Source organism: Cryptomeria japonica, chromosome 8 (assembly GCF_030272615.1).
Source record: "Cryptomeria japonica chromosome 8, Sugi_1.0, whole genome shotgun sequence".
In the NCBI taxonomy this organism is placed as follows: domain Eukaryota; kingdom Viridiplantae; phylum Streptophyta; class Pinopsida; order Cupressales; family Cupressaceae; genus Cryptomeria; species Cryptomeria japonica.
In genome coordinates this window covers 105,755,113-105,769,787 of record NC_081412.1, presented here as the reverse complement: position 1 = coordinate 105,769,787, position 14,675 = coordinate 105,755,113, and positions in this window count along the sequence as shown.

Here is a 14,675-nt window from a genome sequence, read left to right as displayed (position 1 = left end):
AGGTCCCTACTTTGATAAGCTCGAGATGTTTACCCAGGTCCTGGAGTAGGAGAAGGTGGTGTGGATGGAAGGCCCACAAGGACGGACAACATGGCTGGAAAACCAGGATGAGATTCTACAATAGGTGTTTAGTAGCTCTTTAGCTGATGTTTATGGATCACTGTATATACTCTCTCGTAACTCTTTTTTGGTAGGAGGATGTCTATGTTCGGTCGGATAGTCTCTCTAGTTGATGGCTGAGGCTCTGCCTCCCATGCTTGTTTTTGTATAAAAACTCCTTATTTTGGTCTCTTGATATTTAATATAAAAAAAAAATCATATATATAGATATAAGAGAGAGATACAAATTCATTTGGAACTAGATGTATATAACATTTAATAGTGCAAGAAAAAATTCAATAAATGTAAAGGTACATTTAAAAATTTGGATAGAACTTTATTTAAATGAGACTATTATGATGATTTTGATATTTTTAATTATAATTCAACTCTAAATACTAAACTTAGAATGGAGTTATGAAATATTATTATTATTTTATAAGTATATAGACATTCCTTATGTTTATGTACAAACTATTAAATACCTAGGTAATTTTTTATAGCCAAGATTATTTTTGTTTGAGAAGCTCAAATATTCTACAAACACAACTTTTGTTAATGTATGAGAACCTAGTAGTGGATATATGATGGAGGAAGAAATTTGTCAATGTCTTTGGAATTTCTTATATTTATTATTTAACAAATAATTTATTAAGTATAAAACTCTTTACTTTTAATGTGTGACATTTTGATTAAATAATAGAAATTTTTTTATATAATGAACATATAAATTATAGTAATTGGATTTTATCATTTAATTGTATTGACTTTCTAACTGATATATATATATATATATATATATATATATATATATATATATATATAATTTCATGTCATAAATGTTCTTATTATTATCTTTAATCTTAATAAATAATAAATTGTACAAGAGAATTAGAATATAATTATAGTATATAATTAAGTGATTTTGTAGGATATTAAATTATTATGATAGTTAATATCTAAATCTTTATTCAATACATATAAATTTATAATTTCATTTTTCACATTTGTCTATTCATGAAAACCATAACTAATAGCTTAATGTATTATATTATTTAAATTGAATTCTATTAAATTTTTATAAATTTAAATACATATACATATTTTGGTTGATAAATAAATAAGATGAATTGATTTTAGTACATTTCAAAAGTACAAGGTATTTGTAGAGCAATGAAAAATGACTTATACTAAAACTTGAATATCCTCAATGAAATATAAATGTGATATTGACTTCTTTTATGCAACTAATGAAAGAAAATTTGCAGTAAATATATTTATAAAAATGGATAATTAAAGAAGTATGGAATTATTAACCATTAATAAAATTGAAAAAATAATAAATTCATATTATTATCAAGTAAATTATAAGACTATAAAATATAAATAATTAAAAAAATTAATATTAATTTTGATGAAGATGAATTTAATATAAAATTAATAATAAAAAGTAATAAAACTTATAAGAATGAGGTACTAGTAAAGAAAACTAAACTAGAATTTTGATAAGTTTTATGAATTAAAAAATTTAGCTTGTAACTGAACCAAGGTGATAGAGGATGACATTGAATTAGAATTATCATTATAGATTCCTTAAAATTAGGATAATTAGAGATCCAATGATTATCTATTCAACTAAGACATATAATGCTCACAAATTATTTTTGGGTAGACATTAACATTTGAATTGTCAGGCTTGTTTAGTGCCTTCATTTATTTTATTGTTATTCATAGGAAAAAACCAAATTATCTTCCACCAAATTTAAATTCATGATTTTTTATAAATATGTTATACACTTTTTTTTGTTTAAATATATATTTTTATTTCATATATATGACTTGATTTAATTATTTTAGCTTCTCAATTGTCCAAATTAGTGTCATAAAGTACTAATGCATTGATATACATTGCTTATTTTAATCTAGTTGTTATTTATAATTAAGTTATCTAAATTATCATTTTGAGAGCACAAAAGTATTGATATACATTTCTTTATTATTATAATTTCTAATTAAAAACTAAAAAAAAAAAAATTGAAATTGTTATTATTGTTATGACTCACTTCCATATTATGTTAATTTTTTTTTTTTGATAGGTATTAGGCCATAGCCATAATTTTTATTGAATTTAAAAAGTTACACCTCAGTTCAGTGTGGGCACTGGTAGGAAAGAACCGAGGTAAGAAAACCTCCAGTCTTGCCCAAGGAATTTCTTTCTAGCATATGAGTTTACAATAATTGCCATTTTGCAGATTTATAATTAGGCTTGGCCATCCAGTTTACAAGTTCACAATACTTATTGTGTTAACTCTTTCCTTAGTGTTGTTGTTGCAGATTATTTATTTATCTTCTGGGTGGTGCCTCGGTGCTTGCTTGCTTTTCCAATCTTCCAGGGGTGGATGGAACATTATGTCTTTTCTCATTTTCCTAAACCTCTTGCACATATAAAAACCAGAAAACCAAACACACATCCTTCTATCGGGTGTAATTGTTAAAACCAGATCCTAAATAACATCCCGGGAAAATGCACTTCTGTTATCAAATATATGCTCAATGTGAAAGGATAAAACATCCCTATCTACTCAAATAATACTAGTAAGCCAAATTTGAACATTGCTGAGAATGCATTACATAACAAAAATAGGTTAGTCATAAATTTGTCTCCTTCCTTCCCTACCAACTGCACAAAGTTGTTATAAAAAACATAGGGGGGGATATAGAGTCTTGTATCCTGAAATCAACCCATCAGGATATCTCCATTTTGCATTGAATTTAGGATAAAAGGACCTCATATCTTCCCTTTAACACAATTTTTTTATAGGAAATAAACATAATTAAGCTGACTTGCTTTCAAATAGTGCTATATAGTAGAGGGAACACAGAACCTTCCAAACTGATTTGCCTTAAATAATAGCAAGCCACATTCGTATGCAATATTAAGAGTTAATGTAATAGCCACCCGAGCCTTTCAACTGGTCATGCCCTGCATGGAGTATACCTGTCTAATTTCCCGGTCTCTAAATGACAGAGCCCTAACTTTAATAGGGAATCCAGCCTTGTAGATCTTAGGCAGCTAAAAATAGGGTTCCTACTTGCCCTGCTTTGGCAATTTCCTGACAAGTATGCTTATCTATGAGTGATGCTTATTTAGTGCCTAGGATTTAGTGTTATCTTATAATCTCTTGCGCTGCATTTCCATATTGTTAATGACCATGAGGGGAGCAACCAGCATTGGTGGATTACCACTAGATCAGATTATACATTAAGGCCAACAAATTGCATTATGACAACAAATATATAAGATAAATTCTATTTTTATTTATATGCCTATACATACATAAATATATATAAATATTTATATCTTTAACTATATATATATATATATTTATATATATATATGTATATACATATATATATATATATATATATATACATAAATATATATATGTGTGTGTATATATATATATATATGTGGATAAAGACATATATATATGTATATTTTATAAGTAAGCTAGTGTATGTAGGGAGCTCCGCCAGTAAGTGTTATACATTAGTTTACCTATTCTAGGTACCCCACATTACCCATTAATTCCTTGTAGATAGTTATCAGGAGCTGCACTTGCTTTTGAAGTATTCTATAGTTAAGTATTGGGATTTTAATGCCAAATTTATTTTCATAGAGAAGATTATCAGATTTAAGCCTAAACCAGATATCAAAAATAAGGATTGCGCTTTCCCATATGCGCCATTCCTGCCTTTAATCAGGGCACATGCATTTACCACAAAACTAAAACAACGCTATATATCCTTATATTTACCCATACTTAAATTCAGAGTTTTCCAACATTGTTGTATTTTCATTGATTACATATGTATCTTATATGTCACAATCTATTGGAAGGATCTCCTTCTACCTATATTATACTTCTATTTTAATATAAAGAGAGTTTATAAATTATGCTGCGTAAACCATAAGCCCTAGGCTAAACAATGAATATCCCCAAAAAACTGCATAAGAAAGAGGGCTTGCCTCAAATATCAATTTTTCTTTGAAGATTCAAGGGAGTCAGATTCCCCATCGAGCTCGATGCCCTGAATCTTGAGGTAGTCTTCAAACCATGATGCCTTGTTAGGCACACAAAGGTGGAACAGATTGAGGAGAAATTCAATTCTTCTCTGTATCTTATCCGTCCTTGCATTGAAGGCCGCGTGGTCCTCAATAACCAGTATCGGCTTTCTAGGAACCATATTGTTGTTTAAAATAAGGATGTCATAGTGTGAGGGCCTAGGGATTGTCAATTCATCGTTGATATTGGACATAACCTTATCTATTTCAACTAGAATAGAGGCTTTGAATTTATTTATTTTTGATCGGTAATTGCCCGAAGCCACAATATTTTGAATTATTATTATTATTATTATTATTATTATGTTTGATTAGATTGACCCTAGACCTTCCCCATTTTTATGGAAGGCCAAGAGTGACAACTTAGAATTCATTTTAGATGTCCCTATTGGGAATTGAACTTGGGTCTCCACAATGAGAACCCAGTGTTTTAACCAATTAAGCTCAACCCCTTGGACAATAGAGGCTTTGAATATTACCTTGCATAGGCTCGCTATAATGTCCCTATCTTTTTTGATAAACATCGTGACTGCTAAAAACATGGCTGCAATGTCATTGTTGGCCCTAGTTCTATCTTCATTATTTAAAAATTCCTCGCCAAGGATGCGTTCTACCGCATCCATAACTAGCTCATGAGGGAATTTGATGATCCTTTTCAGCCTATCCCTTGAGATTTCTCCGACAAAGGCCATTTGTCTTTTTTGGCTTTTCAGTCTTACCGGGGTATCCATGGCTTTAGTTTCAGAGGATGATAATAGAGGGAATTACTTTAGCAAGAGTCTCTCATAAGTAAATATAGCAATGTCTATCCTTACTAAGAAAGAGGTGAAGTTTCTGGATGTCATCATAAATAATAAACTCACTTTTGATGAGTAATTATGATTTAGACAGATCTTTCCTGTTACCCCATAAAAATGATCATCTCAATACATCTTCCCATGTCTTGGAGGAATGGTGATAAGATCGGTTTTTTGATTTCATGTGATGTGAGGTCAGCGAGGTGATTAAATGGCACCTCAATTTCCTCAAATTTTTACTTTCGTGGGGGAATGATTATTATTCTTTAATGAATATCCTTACCTATATTGATTTTATATGCTATCTAGGTGTTATGTGTAGAGGGACCTCATGATTACTTCATTACGGGGTTTTTAGTTAAGGATTATGATTTTCTTTTAATTAAAGTGATTACTACGTAGATTCTATAACCATATTATGTTAATTATTATTCTATATTGAAATATGTTAAAAATTGGTACTCATATTATATCTAATTTTGAATATATCTGATAAAATTTTGTGTAGTCTAACTATAAATCTTGAATAAATATAATTGAGTTCAATGGAAACCTTAATAGTGGGAAATGAAGGCAATGGAGGCTTTGGAGATGAAGGAGATGGAGATGATCAAGATGAAGGTGTTGGTCTGGGTGCCTTTGCTATGGAGGATGTCAAAATGGGTGGCTATGAATTTGATTCTTGTTCTACAGTGGATTTTTTGGAGGCCTCAATGGCTGATTTGTAATGTTTCCTCTTTATTTTTCTTTTCCTCTAGATGGTTTCTATGCTCTACTCCCATTCCGAGTTGGAGGTGATGAGTTTGTGGGCATATGTTACTTTGTTTGGGTTTATGGGTTTCTATAGTTTAGTTTGGGTGCCTAGTTTTTCTGCCTTGGAGGATAGGCTATTCGGGTTGCCCCTACCTCCCTTTAATTGCTCTCCCATGTGTGTGTTGGCTGTGAGGTGGGTGCTCACTAATTAGAGGCTCTTACTTATTCTTTGGGTGGTTTTGTGTGGTTCCAACACTTGCTATCTTTTGGTACATAATGAGATACTCCTTGTTTGTTTGGTTCTTCTTTGCCATGGCTAAACTAGCTCCAAAATTGCACAACATGAATTAGTAACCTTCATGTTATTGATTTTTGTGAAAATTATAGATCATTGATCACGATCAATAGAATTAGTTGCGTCTTTGATTTTTCAAAAAATCAATAACCTGAGTTTTAACATGCGGTTTTGGAGCCAGTTTAGCCGCACCCATTCTTCTTTGGGCTAGCTTTTGCAGTCTCAGTTGTGCTCCCATCGTTATGAGGTATGTGGTGGCCTTTGATGGAAACTTGAGTTGTATTTTCATTGATGCCAAACTTGTCTTTTGTTGTCATTGATGTCAACCTAACTGGTGTTGTCATTGATGTCACTATGTGTGATAGTTGTAGTTGTTTAGTTGTGTGAATGTTGTACATGGTTTGGAAATGAGTGTTCATTTGTTGTTATATTGTTTGATGTTGGTGTTTAGTAAGTATGAGGCATTATCGAAAGGATAGTGTAGTGGAATTTTTAATATGCAGAAAAGAGTATTTAAATGTCCTCATAGAAGAATGCTTTGCATTCCTCGTTTTCTTGATTTTCATGGCCCATGGCTCTAGATATTATATCTATGTTCTATAGATGTTTCCCTATCATTTTTGTAGGTTCTCAATTTCTTAGATGATGTCGTTGGTTGTGGTAGTTTGCTGACAACGAGGTTGTGTGTTAGGTGTGGTCCAAAGAATGCTCTACATTGCTCTACTATGGTGATTCATGTATTTATGCTTGGAGGACATGTTTATATGGTTTGTGAAATGTTGTAGTTCAAATTTCAAGTGTTGGTGTAATTGACAAATTAATTTATGTTGTTTTGTGTTCTGTGCTATTAGCTATAGACACTTAAAATTGTCCCAACCTAACTAAATAAATATTTTTATTTATTTAATTATTTATCCCAAGCCTTCTATTAATTAAATATGTATATATATATATATATTGTATGTGGAAAAAGCGGGCCGATAGAACTCAATATGTGAAAAATGAAGCTCAATGGAGCCTTGCTCACACACCCACATGACTTCTTGGTGCAAGCTATGGAGTCATGAAGTATGGTTCAACTTCCCAAGGATGGTTCCATGGTTCTCTATCTTACACGGTCCCTCAAACCAATGTTTTTGCTCTCAGATCACTGAGCAAAATGGTTAAGGGATGGCAAATGCAAGAACGAGGGATGCTTTTGTGGATTTTAAGATGAGATGCATCCTAAGCTATGCATGATGCTACAAATGCAATAAACTAGCTATAAGATGGCAAGGTTAGTAAACAAGACTATCCTAGCATGCTATATTAGTCTATGATTAAGCTAAATGAGAAGGAACATACTCTAAATTTGCATATTTAGATTAATTCCTATTTAAAAGAGAGGCTAAATGATGAGCATATAAAATGTGAAAGCTTAAATGGATTTGAGTATAAGTGTGATGCTAAAGACTTGGATGATGAAAATGGAGGAATGAGAGCTCTATTTATAGCAAAAATAGGGCAATGGATGGTCAGGATTGAAAGAGTTAATCAAGGGCCAAGTTTGAAAGTTGGGAATCCATTTTTGCAATTGGCACCAATGAAATGGTGACAATTGTCAACATAAGGTTGGTTGAGAGGAGATGTAAGAAGCATTAAATGCTTGAGAAGACCTCATGGTTACCCTAGGGGCTAAGGTTAAGTTAGGGTTATCCATTGGATAAAGCTTTTACCCAAAGGATAAACTCTTGTGCAAAGGTTTAAGGATAACCATGGTCAAAGCAATAAATGCTTGATGAGACCCTTGGGTTAGATGGAGGTTGAGTTTATGGAAATTCTTTAACCATGTAAGAGGGTTGAGTTAACCATTAATGGTTATGAAGACTTTGGAGATAACTTTGTAAGAGTCCTTCCAAATTTGGGGGCATTCAACAAGTTGGATAAAGGCTTTAATGAAATTTGAAGACTTTACTCCAAATTTGAGAAGTGACCTCCTCAAATTTAGGGAAAAGGGATAATGGATGGGTTTGGGTTAATTAATTATGTTTAGAAGAATCTAGAAGAGGTTAGAAAGAGGGTTAGGATTTTGCAAGTGGGTGAGGGAAAATAGGTTTTAATTGAATTTAATTCAATTTGGTTGCAATTAAATAAATTAGATTTATTTAATTTAGGATAACTATTTTAATTAAATTTGAATTTAATTAAAAAGTGGATAGGGGATTTAATTGAATAAAATGATTTATTCTATTAAAGAGGTATAGTGAATTTAATTGAGTAATTTACTTAATTAAATAGAGGAATGTGGGTTATTCAATTAAATTGGATTTAATCAAATAGAGAAATGAACATAAAATATTCGTTTAGGAATATGGTCATTTTTATACATCTACATTTTGCCCCTCTTTGAAGTGACGTGTGTGCACATGTTATTTCAAAGAAAATGATGTGTCATTGCAATTTTATGATCAATGTCATTTATGATTTTTATGTTATGCCCCAAATTTGATGTGTGATGCCCTAGATTCGATAAACGATGGTGATAATGCCCCCTTGGGAGATGAATCAAAATTTTGAAAAGTTTGATTTGATTTGATAATTTGTGTTTGGTGTGCAAGATTTTGGCTAGTTGAAACATTTAAATTGATTCATCTCCTGATAATTGACACGTTTTTAGGGTATGAGGGAGACCGCGAGAAAATTACATGCTTGTTTCCCTAACCCTAATTTTGTTTTACCCTATAAAAGGGAAAAAGTGCATTATTTTGTCTCATATGTGCTTGTTGACTTTGGAGAAAGAGATTTTTAGAGATAAGACAAAATGCCTATTCCCTATTCTACACATCGATTTGAGCACGTTCGGAGGCATCAAAGACCTGCCGCATATGGACCACCGGTAAGTCAATGCTTTTGACCCTTTTTTGATTTTGAATTTGATCATTTTTGGTCCGTTTTTTATTTTTGAAATTAGGTTTTAGCGGTTTAGTGCATAGAAGTCATAGTTTAGCACATACGATAAATTAGGTAGCGGATAGGGTAGCTTTTTAAGGTAGCATCCGAAAATGAATAGGGTAGCGAATGAAATTTTTAGGTTAGCGCATGGTCCTAGGTTAGTGCATGATGAACATAGGGTAGCACGTCGGGTTGAAAAGGTAGCACATAGGTTAGACCTAGCACATAGGGTCCACAGGGGGTCGCATGGGTAGGGGGATTTAGCGTGTAGGTTAGACCTAGCGCATAGGGTTAAATAGGTAGCGCAAGCATGGGATAGGTTAGCACATAGGTCGGTTTTAGTGCTTAGGGTGGGTTGGGTGGTGCATGGAGAAAAAAGGATAGCGCATAGAGGTAGTCTAGCGCACAGGGTAGATATAATAGCGCGTGGAGAAAACAGGGTAGCACATGGGTATAGTTTAGTGCATAGCCAAGTTTAATTAGTGCATGGATCAAGTTTTGCAAGTTTTAGATGTTTTTTGGATGTGAAAGATTTCACAGGAAAAGGTCAACTTTGCCTGGGGGATGTGGATTTTTGCCATTTGCTGTGTCTTTGATCATTTTTTTGAAAATGTGTCCAATATGAGTGTTGATATAACTCGATTTAATTTGCACTGTTTCAAGTTAAATGTGTGGAGCTTGATTTGTGTTACAAGCTGATATGGGTTGGAAACTTGAGTTGTTTTTCAAGCTGATATGGGTGGGAAACTTGATTTGTTTTAAAAGTTTATGTGATGTAGAGACTTGAGTTGTTTTACAAGTTTTGATATGGTTTTTAAAAACTTGAGTTGTGTTACAAGTTGATATGATAGGATGTGGAACTTGATTAGATGAGAAAATTGCTTCATGTTTTTGATGTGATTTTGATTTTGATATCTTTGTTTTGATGTGGACACTGATATTGAATTCATTTTGCATTTTGATAGGAGCGATTGGGAGTGGTGCAGTCGTGGGAGCGGTTTCCTAGACCTTGGGCATTGATACCATGATTGGCACAGGTTGACCTAGATGTGATCAAGAGATGTGGCCTATCATCTTTGCTAGACATGCCTTAGTTCACTATGAACTAGGGTATACTTATAGCGCTCGCTAAGAGGTGGCACAGTAATACGAACACCTTTCACTTTGCTACTGGCAAGATGACAGTCACTCCAGAGGACTGTTATAGGATCTTACAGATTCCCGTAGTAGGTGCTTTGTTGTCGTATGAGTAGATGGAGGAGGGTGGTACTGAGGCGTTGCGGCACATTTTCCATGATGGGATGATATGCGGGTATGAGATCCCATGGTAGGAGTTCCTGGATTTAGATTATGTGCCTCTCCTGTTAGTACTAGCAGGGTTCATCGATGGATTTCTTTGTCCTGATCACAGGTCAAAGGGATTCTCTGTGGGTTGGGGATTGGTTCTCGAGGAGATGGTGACCCAGGGCTGCAGGTTTTCTTGGGGATCAGCCATGTTAGCCCACTTGTATAGGGACCTGCATGAGGTTGTGTATCTAGATTATGGCAGTTTGTCAGCTGGCATGACACTTTTACAGGTATGGTGCTGGGAGTACATTCCAGCAGTGAGACCACTGGTGGACAGAGACATGCCTATTAGGCGGGCATATGCTTATGGTTACAGGGGTCTAGTTGTCCAGTGTAAGCTGGTTAAATTGGAGTATTGGAGGAGGGTCCTAGATGATATAGATATGGTCATCTGGCGACCATATACAGATTGTGAGGTCTGGGTAGAGGATAGGCTAGATATGCCCTATGTGTTTATGAGCCATTTTTTCATAGGGTGGATGCCCTTTGTGATAGAGAGATTACAGGTGGGCAGGGTGTTGAGGCAGTATGGTCGGCAACAGGGTATACCACAGGGGACCTTCTTGTATGCGCATCAGAGACAGGACGTACTTGATTGGGGTCCTACCATCGATAGTGGAGCAACTGTAGAGGAGTTCTCCAACTTAGCGGGTCAGATATGGGACTATGCTATCGAGATTTTAGACGTAGGGATGACCCATGAGTTTGCTGGTTTGTTTGCAGCTCGTGTTGTTGCTAGGATATCAGATCCTGAGGAGATGTGGCCGACCTTTGATGATGATGAGGAGGATGTTGGGGGAGATGAAGACGATGGAGATGATGGAGGCGGAGGCAGACGACAAGGGAGAGGATATCGAGGGAGGAGAGGAGATAGGGGTAGGGATGGGGGAGGTCGAGTGGAGAGAGCAGTTCGGTGAGTTGTGATGGACAGGGGGAGAGGAGGGCTGGCGATTGGAGTAGGGGAGGAGGGGAGAGTGGGAGAGGTGATGGCAGTGGTGGGAGGGACAGATGAGTGGAGGCGACCGGTACAGAGGAGGAGGACTGATGAGCTACCTCCACCAGCATCTAGGACAGGCAGAGGGATAGGGGGTACCCCTTCACTGGTGCCCCTATGGGTCTGAGTCCCGACACATGTGGAGGATGCTCAGATCAGGACCCTGCAGTTGACAGTTTACCAGTTGCAGGCACAGTTATTGGCGCAGTAGCGTTAGATTACTCAGCTGACTCTAGAGGAATCATACAGAGATACAGCGGCGCAGTCGGGCGGAGGAGCTAGCAGCTAGCATTTAGAGAGCGGTAGCAGGGGGCCGGATGAGAGATATTATGAGGGAGCTATCCTCGAGAGTGAGGGAGGCGGAGTATTATAGACACCATTATGAGGATGTCGTGCCCAGGGAGCACATAGTACAAAGCTTCACGCAGGCGAGATCGAGTTGATCTCGAGAGACTGGGACATAGTCAGAGAGCAGAGGCATGACAGGTCCCTCAAGATAGGATCATCCTGGAGATCCAAGAGCTGGGACATCAGCTACGAGACCATCCCCCTCAGGAGATAGTCATACCTGAGAGACGATGCCTCTATTGTATTTTTAGATCATTGTTTTGCTTGTACTGGGCACAGACATGATAGATTTTGTACATTTGGACCATTTTTGATATATATATATAGATGACACCATTTTCCGTGATCATGTGATGTGTTATATGGATGCATGTTCTATATGCTCTTTCCTTACTTTATGATGATGCAATGCTTAGATAGATGATATGATGCATGATGTAAATGTATGATGTATGATAATGATGTGAGATGTATGATAATGATAATGATGTGAGATGTATCTTGAAAATGAGATGTATGATAATGATATGATGTGAGATGTATCTTGAAAATGAGATGTATGATAATGATATGCAAAATGATATGCAACTATTGTTAAAATGATGTGCAACTATTTTTAAAATGATGTGCAACTATTTTTAAAATGATATGCAACTATTTTAAAATGATATGCAACTATTTGTTTTTGGAGCATCCTCATTCTGCATTTTGTCATCCCGATATAGCCATATGTTATTTGCTTTCGATATAGGTATCATCATTGAGCATTGATTTGTTTTGGGATATGTTGAAAATTTATACAAGCATAATGGTATAATTGAACCATAATGACCTGAGAAAATTTTACATGATGTTTGATTTTGCAAGATAGCACAAGCGTCAAGGTATAATTGAACCAGGATGACCAGGGTGCGGATTGTGTATAAACAGACAAGATTAAACCATTTGTATGCGTAAAGTGGAATTATGTCTTCAGTGACATTCGATGTATCACGTCTCGAGACAAGTATTTACACAGTACAAATGATCGCCTCACAGATAGAAGACTAAGAAAATATTGGAGCATCCCCATGATCTCTAGCTTTGAAGCATTTAGTGAGAAAATGTAGAGAATCCAATAATTTAAAAAGTTCAAATGCAAAAATAGTCAAGACTTTATGCGATAATGCAACATTTAGTACTTCAGAAAATCATCCATCTTTGGTATTTTTGTGATTCTTGTTTTTAGTGATCCAATGTTTTGCTCTGTGATGGAGTGAAGTTTTTGGTTGTTGGATGTGATGTTTCTGGTTTTGTAAATAGTTTTGATGTCTTGAAACATACTGCAAGTTTTGACGATTTATTGCCTCTAGCTGAGTGTGCCTCTTGATGTGAATATGTATAGTGATTTCCAAGCCATGGTGGAATGTGGTAAAAGGATATATGGATAGACCAGGATAGTAACTACGCTAAGTATGTCTTGACTGGATATTTGCTAAGTGTCGGGCAATGGCTGATAGTAATTTACTGCAAGTGTATAGATATAGATGGAGGAGTTGTTCTTTCACAATAGCGCCTGTTACCAAGTTTTTACCAGTTGCTTTTATTGTACCTTTTTATATTGCTTTTTCTTGATTATTTTGATTTTTTTGTTTGTTTTTTCTTTTTCTGTGCATTAGACTACTCAAGTGTAGTATTTCTTCAGATGAATGTTGTTAGTTGGTTCATCGAGCACATCTCCTTCTAAGGTTGTGAGCTTATAAGCACCTGATCCATAGACTGATATGATGACATAGGGACCCAACCAGTTAGGTTCAAATTTCCCTTTCTTTTCTTGATCTTGTTGATTTCTTGGATTTTCTTTGAGGACTAGGTCACCAACTTTGAAATTGCGAGGGATGACCTTGTGATTGTAGCTTCTGCACATGCGTTGCTGATATGCTTTGAGATGAGTGTAAGCATGCTGAAGTCTTTCATCTAATAGTTCCAGTTCTTGTAGTCGGTTGACCTAATACTCTTCATCTGGGATTAAGCCTTTTAGAGATACTCTAAGAGATGGAATTTCTACTTCTAGCGGTAAAATAGCTTCGGATCCTTAGACCAATGAGAAAGGTGTGGCTCCTGTAGGTGTATAGATGCTGGTTCTGTATGCCCAAAGTGCTGGATTGAGTTGTATATGCCAATCTTTGCCTGCATCATTTACTATTTTCTTGAGAATCTTCAGTATTGTTTTGTTGGATGCTTCCACTTGACCATTCCCCTGGGGGTAGTATGGTGTAGAGAACCGATATTGTATTTTGAATTGCTCACATAGTTCTCAGACATCTTGGTTTTTGAATGGTCATCCATTATCGGTGATGATGGAACTTGGAATACCATATCTGTAGATCAGATAGTTTAGGATAAAAGACGCAATTTGCTTTCTAGTTACTGTGGTCATTGGGACTGCTTCTATCCATTTGGTAAAGTATTCTGTTGCAGTTATAATGAACTTGTGTCCATTTGAAGATGAAGGATGAATTTTGCCGACCAAGTCTAGTCCCCACTGGCAAAAGGGCCAGGATGTTGTAAATGGCTGTAGTTCCTATGCTAGTGCATGTATCAGATTGCCATGGATTTGGAATTTAGGACACTTCTTGGCGAAGTGGTAAGAATCTTTCTCCATTGTAGGCCAGTAGTATCCCATCCTTAGAAACTTTTTAGCAAGAGTAGTCCCACTTGAATGTGTGCCACAAATACCTTCGTGAAGCTCGTGTAAAGCGGAAATAGAATCATTACGATCAAGGCAATGAAGAAGAGTACCATCTAGACCTTGACGGTACAAAGTATCAGTAGTAAGGGTATAACGGGCAACTTGTCAGATAAAATTACATTTTTGGTTACGGGATAAGTCAATGGGTAGGATATTGTTCTTTAGATAATCATATATCGGTCCATATAAAGGAGAATCCGAACTGGTTAAGGCATAGACAACATGGGATTCAGAGTGGTCATAGGTTGGGGAGA